We start from the raw sequence: 10,931 nt of genomic DNA, 5'->3' as shown, positions 1-10,931 counted from the left end.
TTTTGGAGAAAGCAAGAGAGCTACAAGAACCACAAGAGCCCAGGCAGCCAGAGACCTTGGGAGATGAGGAAAGAATATGCCTCCAGGGGAGCTTCATGAAAGCAGCCTGGAGAGAAAGCTAGCAGACGTCACCATGTTCTCCATGTACCTTTCCTGCTGAGACAGACACCCTGAACGTCATCAGCCTTCTTGAAGCAAGGTATCTTTCCCTGATGCCTTAGATTGGACATTTCTATAGTCTTACTTTCATTTGGACATTTTCATTGTCTTAGAACAGTAGACTAGCAACTTAATAAATTCCCCTTTTTAAAAGCCACTCCATTTCTGGTATACTGCACTCTGGCAGCTTACAAACTAGAACAGTGCCCTTCAGTGAAAACTCAGGTAACCTCAAGTGCCATGCTACAAGTTCCGATCATTCAATTTTTTAGTTTCTCCTTTTTTCTGTCTTCTTCACATTTTCACTCCTCTCCCCTCCCCTCTTCCTATTTTCCAAATATTTTCCTGTAGTCTCATTCATAAATGTCAATAATAGGGAAAACAGTGGGAGGGGGTTGTACAGAACTCTGCATTTTCTACATGATTTTTCTATAAGTCTATACCTTCTCTAATAAAAAATTAACTTAAAAAGGATATTCAGGGCAGTGCAACAGTGGCTTAGCAGCAGAATTCTTGCCTGCCATGCCAGAGACCCAGGTTTGATTCCCAGAGCCTACCACTGATAAAAAAAAAAAGAAAGAAATTCATCCACTGTCAGCTGAAGTCTGCCTGCCCTCAAGATTTATAGATTGCCTTAACTCTATTTGTTCTTACGCTCTGCAATGTGGAAATCCAAAGTCCTCCTCAAATTGTCTGTGAATTTCTAGCGATAGATCCTTTTAAGCAACTCTGGCGTTCAACTCCTGCTTCTACTCGCTAGCCAGTGGTGTGGTTTGTGGATCCTGTGCATGCCATACTATTTCTTTCTATGCCGGATTCATGTAGAATAAGAAGCTAGCATCTCCCTCTATTTTAAACAAAATAGCCATTACCAGGCATGCATGTGTGATTAGATGGAGGAGTCCATATTACAGTAACAAACGTAACTTCAAATTATATATAAATATCCCTTTTTGTTGAAATAGGCAAGCCATAGTTAGAGATTTTTCATGGACTTCATGAGCCAAGGAGAGCCCAGCCTCGTGTCTTCCCAGTGACTCCTCTTTTCCCTTCCATCTCTCTTCTTCACCCTGCCCTTTTTTGGGTCAGTCTTTGTAACTCCAAATGGATCACTCTTTTTTTTTTTTGCATGGGCAGGCACTGGGAATCGAACCCGGGGCTGGCATGGCAGGTGAGAACTCTGCCACTAAGCCACCGTTACACCACCCAATGGATCACTCATTTTAACAGACCCACCTTCCTTAGAAGGCAGTGGTAGGAATTTTGTTTTATGTTTGTTATGATGTAATGCAAGCACTAAGAAAACTACAGAAACCAATATCACTGATCTCATTTCAAGATTTAACAGAATTAAATAAGATATAAATGGTGTCAACATGTTGCCATTTTTGCCTCAGGTCTTTCATGCTGCCCGCCCCCCCCCCCCCCCTCAGAGAAATAAAATGCTTTCAGGACAGCTAAAGCCCAGATCCATCCCTTTTCTGCCCTCTCTCCCTCTCTCCCTAGTATTAACCAGTATCCAAGAGCTACTGTATATCATGCATGGTTTTGCACTTTTATTACATATAAATGTTCCCACAAACAATGTATGGTATTTTTTGGGGTGTTTAAAAATATTTGCTCAAATAGTGTATTGTACTGAACAGCTTTTGGCACTTGGCGTTTCTTTTTTTTCTTTCACTTAACATTATGCTTTTTATATCTCTTCATATAGATGTGGTTTATTCATTTTCACTCCTGTATAGTAATTGTCCATTATATGAATAAGCAGTTTATCTGTCCTTTCCTTGCTGATGGCCAATTGGGATGTTTCTAGTCTTTCACCATTATGAACACAGCTGCAATGAGCCTCCTTCTCACATCCTGGAGGCTTCTCTAGGGTGAAGGGTGAAGGGATTGCAGGACATACACATCTTCATTTCTACTAAATATTGTTAAACTGCTTTCCAACATGGTTGTACAAGATTAGATGCTGCAAGTGACGTATAAAAGCACTATTTCTCCATCTCTTCATCAATCATAGTGCTGTCACTAATGATGTTAGCTTTTGCCTCAATATTATTTAATTTACATTCCTCTACAAATATGGTATTCGTCTTTCTTTTATGAATTTCTGGAAAGCATCCTTTGCCCTCTCTTCTACTGAATTGTCTCTCTCTTTCTTAGATGAGAAGGTATTCCCCTAAGGGAGGAGAGTTAAGGTACATAAGCTTGAGCCGAGGACAGTGAGTTGGTTGAAGGTAGAAGCGATTAGGGGTACAGCTCATATGTACTATTATTGACAAGGGGGAGTAAAATAAAGAGCTGCCTGGCTGGATGCTCACAAAACAAGAGGGAGCTCTGGTCAGACAATTTATTACCCAGTTCGGGGTCGAAGAGCATCATCTCTGGTCAGGATGGTGGCTTCTGGAAAACAAACAGAGAAGCAATAACAAAAGACATAATTAGGAAACAAATGTTCATTTACTCTTTCAGCAATTATTGGTTGACCATGTACAATGCCCAGGCTGAGCACACAGTGTACAACTTTGAGCATGAAGCATGCTGGAAACAGAACTATGACCAAGATGGTCCTGCTCTGGGCAGTGACTCAGAAACAGCTCAGGATTTCAGAGGAGCCGCGGGGCCAAAGGAGCCACGCAGCAAAGGCAGAGGTGAGAGAAGAGGAAATGGCCACATGCATGACAGCTGGAAATCTGAATTGTGAAGGCACAAGAACACTCACCATCTCACAGGGAAAGTCCAATATCACATACCCGGGACCTTGATACCTAGGGAATTACTCTGTTAAATAACACATCGCATTATATTTGAAGTTGTTGTCTGTTGTGTTTTGCCCTCAAGAATGGTAAGAATAAACTTTGTGAACAAAAAGAACATTTTATCTTACACTAGTGTCTAGGATCTCACCACCTCCTCCCTGAGCAGAGTGGCTCAGCATATTGTGGGTACTCCACAAATACCTTCTGAATGAATTGCATGAGAAAATAAAGTCCTCCAAATAATCTACAATTGAAGTATGCCAAGTTAAAAGGTAAGTTGACACTAGTGATGTTTTATATACATTTTGGGGGGTCTAAGAAACCTCACTGGTTAAAAATAACTCTTTCAACATGAGTCCATTCTTTCCTAGAAGAAGGGGAACTTCATAAAAATTTCCTGAAAAGAACCTTCCATCTACTGGGCACAATGAGGGTCTCTCTTCACATGACTCATGACATCACTCTTCTATTTCAACAGGATCTCTTGAGACTGAACTTCTGAGTCAATATCCTCCCATTCCCCAAATTGCTAACTTCATAGATGAGGACATCCTCTCCTCTTCTACCACCCTAAGTTTCTACCCCCTCCAATGCCAAGAAGAGCATCTGATGTCATTGTCTCTGGAGCCACCTACAGCCTTTTGATTTAATGGATAGAGGCCACTTCCCTAAGGCATCATTTATTCTTTCAGGCTTTCAAGGAGCAGAGATGGAAATGTCCAATTTTCTGGACTCCTGACTGCAGCTCCCTCTAAGGCGGAAATCTTATCCCAGGTGACGGTACTGAAAATTGCACCTTTTGTTGCTCTGACCTTCAGGAGAAAAACCATATAATTTATCATCCAGACTCTTACAACTTCAGAGTGAAAAAGATACTAGCAAAAACGATGCCAGGTCAATAAGCATAAATAAAAAACTTCCCAGGAAAACCAGGTTCCATAGTTACCCTAAATCAGTAACCCAGTATAAAACCCAGCACAGTGTTACCCCTTGGAAGGCGCCCAATTGATATATTGTCCAGAGTCTCAGGGAATGACCCACCTGTCCCTCTCCCAATGGGAGTCTAGTAGTGGATGAGTCCATTCTTTTAGTAGCAGTATATGAAGTCCCAACCTTCACACAGTTAAGTTTGAGGAGATGAGACAACTTTTCAGTAGAGTTACATGATTTACCTTCCATTTCTCTTTTCTTTCTCTATTGAGTTGAGATCAGGGCTCTTTCCCTATAGTCCTCTGAAAGTTTGCAGGGAAATAGCATAAATCAGTCCAGTATAAATCAGTGGAGAAAGAAAATGTCACCAGCAGTTCAAAACTGTAGCTCTGAAGCAGAGCCCATTTGGCACCAATAGTTGTCTTTGCTGGGTAACAAGATAGTTCCATTAATATGAACACTGGCTTTAGTATTATTAGATAAACTTGTGCTAGAGTCTCAAGTTCACCAGTTTGAGACTTACTCTCCGGGTGACCTTAGACAAGGTATTTCTCTAACTTTAGTTTCTCCATTTGCAACATGAAAGTGATGATATCAGTCATAACAGGTTGATGATAAATTTTCAGGGATCTAATGAACACATAAGTGCCTAGCAAAGATTAGATATAATTATTACTCATACTAGTTTAATTTCCACTGTATTTTCTCATTGTTATCTCTCTGTACTTCCACACATATACTCTGCCCAAAGTGACTACTTAACTTTTCCAAAAAGTTCCTTGCCTTTCCAACCTCCACTTGTTTTGCTCCTGCCCTGGCTGCCACCTAAAATTCTTGCTTCTTTCTTCTGTATTGCTAGTCTCTTGAGTCAACATGGCCACATCTTACCCTTTTTCAACTGCTGTATTTTTCAAGGCATCTTATGAAAAGTGAGTTCTCCATTTCTAAACACATATCACTGTTTTCTTCTCATTTTCTACCTTTCCACATCATAAGAGATTTGTTTTTTCTTAGTAAACTATAAAGTCTTCAAGAGCAGGTATTGTGTCTGGTTAAGATTATTCTTCCCTGAAGTGCTTAGCATATTATGCAGTAGATGCTCAAGAAATATTAGCAAGCCACATGAGGGAAAGTCAGAAGATGTGACAAATGAAAGGAATTTGCAACAAAGATAACAGAGCAATATGAAAAAATATGTTTAAATAAGTATGTTTTCAATATTCAAAGAGAGAATGAAACAAAAAATACGAGGCATTATTAAAACTTTTTAAAAGTAAAGTTAGATTTCTTATTGAACCAAACTTAAAAACCTCAAAATGAAAACATAGCCATTGAAATAAACAAGCTTATAAGTAAATAAATAATGGGTGGGTCAAAAGTACAGTATCCACAGCTGAGGAACTAAATGATGAATTTGGAAACGGACCTGAAGAATTAGAAATTAAGTTAATGAAGACACCTGAAATACATCCCAAGACATCAGCACTGAAAATATGAAGGTAAAGTTAAGAGAATAGAGAGTAGACTGAGACAGAACCACCTAACAGGAATTCTAAGAGAACAGAGCAAATGAGAGGAAACACAATATTCAAACAGAAGGTGAATCATAGTTTTGCCGGTATTTAAGAATGATATAAATCTTCAAATTAAAGGAACATTCTTAGTACTGAAAAGAATGAATAAAAATAAACTTTCTCCTAGATACATTGTAATGAAGTAGCAAAAGATTAAAGGTAAAGAGAAAACATCAAAAGTTCCCAGAAAGAAAAGACAGATTACTCACAAAGGAATGACCATTATTTAGAGAAGACTCACGATAGCCACAGTATAGCCAGAAAGCAATAGAACAATATCTTCAAGGAGCTAAGGAAAAATATTTGCCAACCTAGGGTTTCTAAACATGGCTAATGCCCTCATTCAAGGATGATGGCCAAGTAAATAGACATTTATCTTCAGATTCAGATTCAGAAGACTGAGTACTTCTTATTCACAGACCTTCACTCAAACTACCTCTAAGGAATCTAGTTTAGCAAAAAAGAATTTTAAACTCAGAGGGAGATAAGGATACAAACATTAGAAAAGAATTGGCAAACATGTTAGTAAGGCTAAAGCATTAGTTATAAAAAAAATAAAAAGAATATTGACCAATTTTGAGAGGAGAGATTAAAAATAAATTCAAATAATGAACAAAAATATGAAAAAGAGAATAGAAATTGGAGGAAAACTGAGACTCTTGTATTGTTTAGGAAGATGTTAAAGATATTGATACGTTTTTGACTTTTTGAGGTCTACATGTTAAAAGTGTAACTGTAACTACTAAAAGAATAGAAATGGAACGTAGAACTTCTACGGAGGGGAGAAGAAAGAAGTAAAGCACACATGATTCAATGGAAAGTAAAAGGAAAGAAGAAAAAAAGGAGGGAAAGGAAAAGAAATAGAAAGTGCAAAGTAAAATGATTTTTTAAGTTCAACTATATCAAATAAATGTAAATAGATTCAAATTTCCAATGAAAATAGAAACTCTTCGTGCTGTTTTTAAAAAGTCCCAACAGATGCTGTTTACGAGAGACATACCTAGACACAGGACGCAGAAAGTTTGCAACGAAGGGATTGAAAATTACACATATCACATAAATGTTAATCCAAAGATCTTTTCATGGAGCTTGACTGGATAGTCCTGAAATTCATGTAGAAAAATAAAGGGCCAAGAATAGCTACGGACGTTGTGAAGGAGACGAGCAAGGAGGGGGATTTTGCCTTACTAAGTACGGAGACATTTTAAATCATGGCAATTAGACCACTGCTGTATAGAGTCAGAGAAACAGACCAATGAATCAACATCTACAGCTTACACTTAGATGGAGAGTTGGCAGCATTATAAATCAGTGGGAAAAGGATAGATCCACGTATCGGTACACTTGGCTACCCATTCAGAAATAAAAGTGGCTAGATCCCTACATCAGTCCATACACCAAAAGGAATTCCATGTGGATTAAAATGCTTAAGCTGAAAAGCAACATTTTCAAACTTTTAGAAAATATTCTAAAATAAGGAAAATATCTTTGTGACATCAGGAGGGGAAGGCATAAAAATCAAAACGCATAAAGTGAAAGTTTGATATATTTGACCATATCACAAAAGAAAATGTTAGAATGACGTAAGACACCATAAAGTTAATATGTGTGCACCAAAATGAAAAAGATGTGTTTAATGTCTACAGTAGATAATGGCTTAATATTGATATACATAGATAGTCATGACATATGTAAGTGGGGTTTCTCCATTCACGAGTTATAAATATGGACTTGATTTGTTGTTTCAGTAGTTGAGGACTGTGTTCTCGCTGAGTAGTACAATTCCCAAATAAGTTCTCAGTCTGGCTGAGTAGGTTTGACTGTTAAGATATTTATTCAGTGTGGTAATGGAGGTGGGAGAGAAGGAAGGGTAGAAGGAAGGAAGCCAATAGAAACATTTGTTTTTAAGGAATAGGGCTACTTTACAATTGCTCAATATAAGAACCCTATTAGGATTTTTATAAGACTAGGAATGATGAAGTGGTGCATAATGCTGCCATGTAGAGCAACCTATGAGAACATTCCAAAGCAGAACTGAGTGCTTTAAAGCCAAGAAACTTAAGCTTTATCATAAAGCTGAAGTAGCAGAATTTTACTTCTGACCAAGATGGAATAGCAAGGCTGGATTTACTCTCCCACACTAAACAACAGAAATGAGTCAAATATATATATTTTTATATATATGTGAAAAAATAATGTTTTTTAGTCACTGGACAATGGGCAATTCAGGACTGAGATCACTGAAAAACAGACAAGGTGAATCCAAAAATTTCCCCAGATTACTCAGAATTTCCAGCCAACAACACAAGGAGACAGGCCTGGGTATCTGGACAGGGGAAGTTGGGTAGAATTTGCAGAACAGATCACTGGAGAGAAGATATCTGCCAAGAGAGAACTCCAGAAATGTTTGGATTCCCTCTCAATTTTTCACCTGAAAATTGACCAGCACATGCATATGAGAAAACTACAAAGGGATGTGGAAAGACTACCCAAAACGAGCAGAGGCAGCAATTGCTGGCCCTCACATATTCAAGAATAGTTTTTGTTTCCACCAGTCAGAGTGGAAAATCTTGTAATTCATGGTCCATTAGGTATTTAGAAATGTATTACCTCAGTAGTGGGGAAAATTTAGCCCTAGATCAAAGGCTGCTCCAGTCCTGCTTTTTAAAAAAGCTTAAAACAAGCCTCAAAAAAATCAAATTATTTGCAAGTAATATAACTGCATCTCAGAACTAATGGAATATTTATTGGAATATAAAAATATCCTCCATCTAATAATTTTGCAATGTCTGGCATTGAATCAAAATTAACAGACATGCAAAGAAACAGGAAAATACAACTCATACTAAGAAGAAAAAGTAATCAGTATAAATAGAGCCAGAAAAGGCAAAGATGATAAAATTAGTAGACAAGGACATTAGAAGTTATTGTTATTACTATATACCATATGTCCAAGAAAGTAGAGGAAAGACTAACCACATTAAAGTGATATGTGGGAGGTATTTTTCAAAAGATCCAAATTGATCTTGTAAGGATGAAAGCTATAATGTCTGAGATTAAAAAATATATTGGATGGGATTAATAACAGATTAGACTCTCCAAAATAAAATATTAGTGAACTTGAAGGCTTTGCAATAGAAACTATCCAAAATAAAGTGCACACGCACACAAGACAGATTAAAAACAGAGCATTAGGAGTTTCTGAAAGACAGGATAGAGGAAAGAGAAGAATAAATGGAAAAATAATTGGAGAAATTTCCAAATATGATCAAAGATGCAAACCCACAGATCCAAGAATCTCAACAAACTTCAACCAATGAAAAAGTACACCATATTTTGTATATATTTGTTTTTCACAAAAAAGAAAACAAAGTCAATTGTGATGATAAATCACAGCTATACGATAATATAGTGAACCATTAAAAAAATAATAATAAAAGATTCAAAAGTACACCATAGTACATCAGAATAAAAATAATTACATCCAGTGACAATGAGAAAATCTTAAAAGCAACCAGAAGAAAAAAGGACAATTATATACAATGGAATAAATAAAAATAACAGCAGACTTTTCTTCAGGAACATTGTAAACTAGAATACACTGAAGCAACACTTTTAAAATACTGAAAGAAAAAAAGCAGTCAACTTAGAATTTTTTACTCAGAGAAAATGCTTTTCAGAAACAAATATGAAATAAAGATTTTTTCATTCTTAGAAAAATATCATATTAATTACCAAAAGACAATTTTAAACAAAAATCATAAAAATGCAGTGTGGGATTTTTAACATAGATAGAATAAAATATATGGCAAAAATATCATAAAATTCAGGAGAGGGAGAATAGAATTATATTATCATTATGTTCTTATACTATAAATGAGGTAACATAATATTACTTGAAAGTAGACTGTGATAACTTAAAGATGTATACTATAAGCACTAAAACAATCACAAAGAAAAGGACATAGCTAACAAGCAAAATGGAATTTTAAAAATACATAATTAATCCAAAAGAAAGAGGAAAAATGTGAAAAAGTAACAAAGTATGGATGGTACAGATACAAAACAATTAGCAAGATGGTAGATTTGAACCCAACATAAACAATAATCCCATTAAATATAAATGGTCTAAACATCCCAATTAAAAATCAGAGATTGTTAAATTTGATAAAAAAAATAACCCACTACATGTATACATATATATCAAAATTTGTCACATTATGCATTATATATGTGGTTTATTGTATGTTAATTTTAACTTAATAAAGGTGGAAAAGCAAAAAATTCGGTAGAATGGCATAAAGTAAAAGGAGGAAGAGGCTGAGAATCAAGAATGTGATGAGGGAGGTCTGTATGGCAGGACTCATTTTAGAAATCCAGGTAGGTCGACAGATCTAAAGTCATCCATATCATTCATGTATTCAAGGTGATTGCAAGGAGTCTGTTGGGGATAGAGCAATTATATGTTTTACAGTTTGAGCCAAGTCACATGAAGCCAAAAGTAATTTCAAAGGCACTTTGCCAACAAGCTAGTCATTGAAAGGTTGCTGACAGTTGACTTAAGTGTCTAATTCAAAGTCCCACCTCAAATAGCAATCTCTTCAAGAGTATTCCCAAGAATTTTTGGTCTTCTAGTTCCTCTCACTAACAGGGAGCTCTCCTGTTAAAACTAATTGTTAGGTGAGTCATAGTTTTGACCTTCAGAATGAGAGAGAACTAATCTGCTCTCCCTTTGACTTGACAGCCCTTCAAATATTTTAGGACTATCATATTATCTCTTCTCTAGGCTAATTGTCTGTAGGACATTAATCCATGCCTCATGGAACATGCTTCCGGAAAGTCTCGCCATCCGGACCACTCTTACTTGGACACATTTCAGTTTATCAATCTCCCTTTAAAAATAGAGTGTTCAGAAATAAATACAGAACTTTTAGGTATAGCCTTATCTCTTTTAATTTAAGTTAAATATTTATAGGATGTAACCTATAAACATATTTGCTTTCTTAGCATCACTGACAAAATGTGTCTCATATTTAGCTTTTAAGCTCTTAATTTGTTTCTACATTAACAGCTAGCAAGATAGGACTAATACATACAGCTATCAAAGGTAAGTCAACACCATCCTATGCTCATATAGACTTCTTGAACACCAATTTAGAATTTTGTATTTAATAAGATTGTTTTCTTAAATGTGCAGACCTTTAATTTAATTTTTACTTAATTTTATTATTTTTATTTTAATTCTTGATTCTCTCTTCCAATGCATTATCTCTTTCTTCTGATTTTGCATCTTTTGTGATTATGACCTATTTAAGGAAAAGAAAAAGAAATCATAATTCTAATCAGAAATAGGATTAGTACAGTGCTTTTATCAATTTTGATATTACGTTGGGAGTTTAACATCAGAGACTAGCCTGATGAAATAATTTTGTGTGTGTGTGGTGTATGGGTGTGTGTGTGTGCATCACATTTCATTGTTTTTCCATGTGACTGTCCCATTATTGCA

The 10,931-nt window shown here is 36.1% G+C and overlaps 1 long non-coding RNA gene across 2 annotated transcripts in view; it reads right to left on the bottom strand.

Annotated features, from left to right (window-relative positions):
* Window positions 1-1,716: 1,716 nt before the first annotated feature.
* LOC143685956 (uncharacterized) overlaps window positions 1,717-10,931 on the bottom strand; it is a 65,297-nt gene continuing 56,082 nt past the window's right edge. For both annotated transcript variants that reach the window (XR_013176821.1, XR_013176822.1), the window contains one exon: window positions 1,717-2,565. This is a non-coding gene — a long non-coding RNA (uncharacterized LOC143685956). The remainder of the gene's footprint in view (window positions 2,566-10,931) is intronic.

Source organism: Tamandua tetradactyla, chromosome 6 (genome assembly GCF_023851605.1).
Source record: "Tamandua tetradactyla isolate mTamTet1 chromosome 6, mTamTet1.pri, whole genome shotgun sequence".
Classification (NCBI taxonomy): Eukaryota; Metazoa; Chordata; class Mammalia; order Pilosa; family Myrmecophagidae; genus Tamandua; species Tamandua tetradactyla.
Note: the sequence above shows the minus strand (reverse complement) of the source record. Positions and strands in the feature narration are given on the sequence as shown.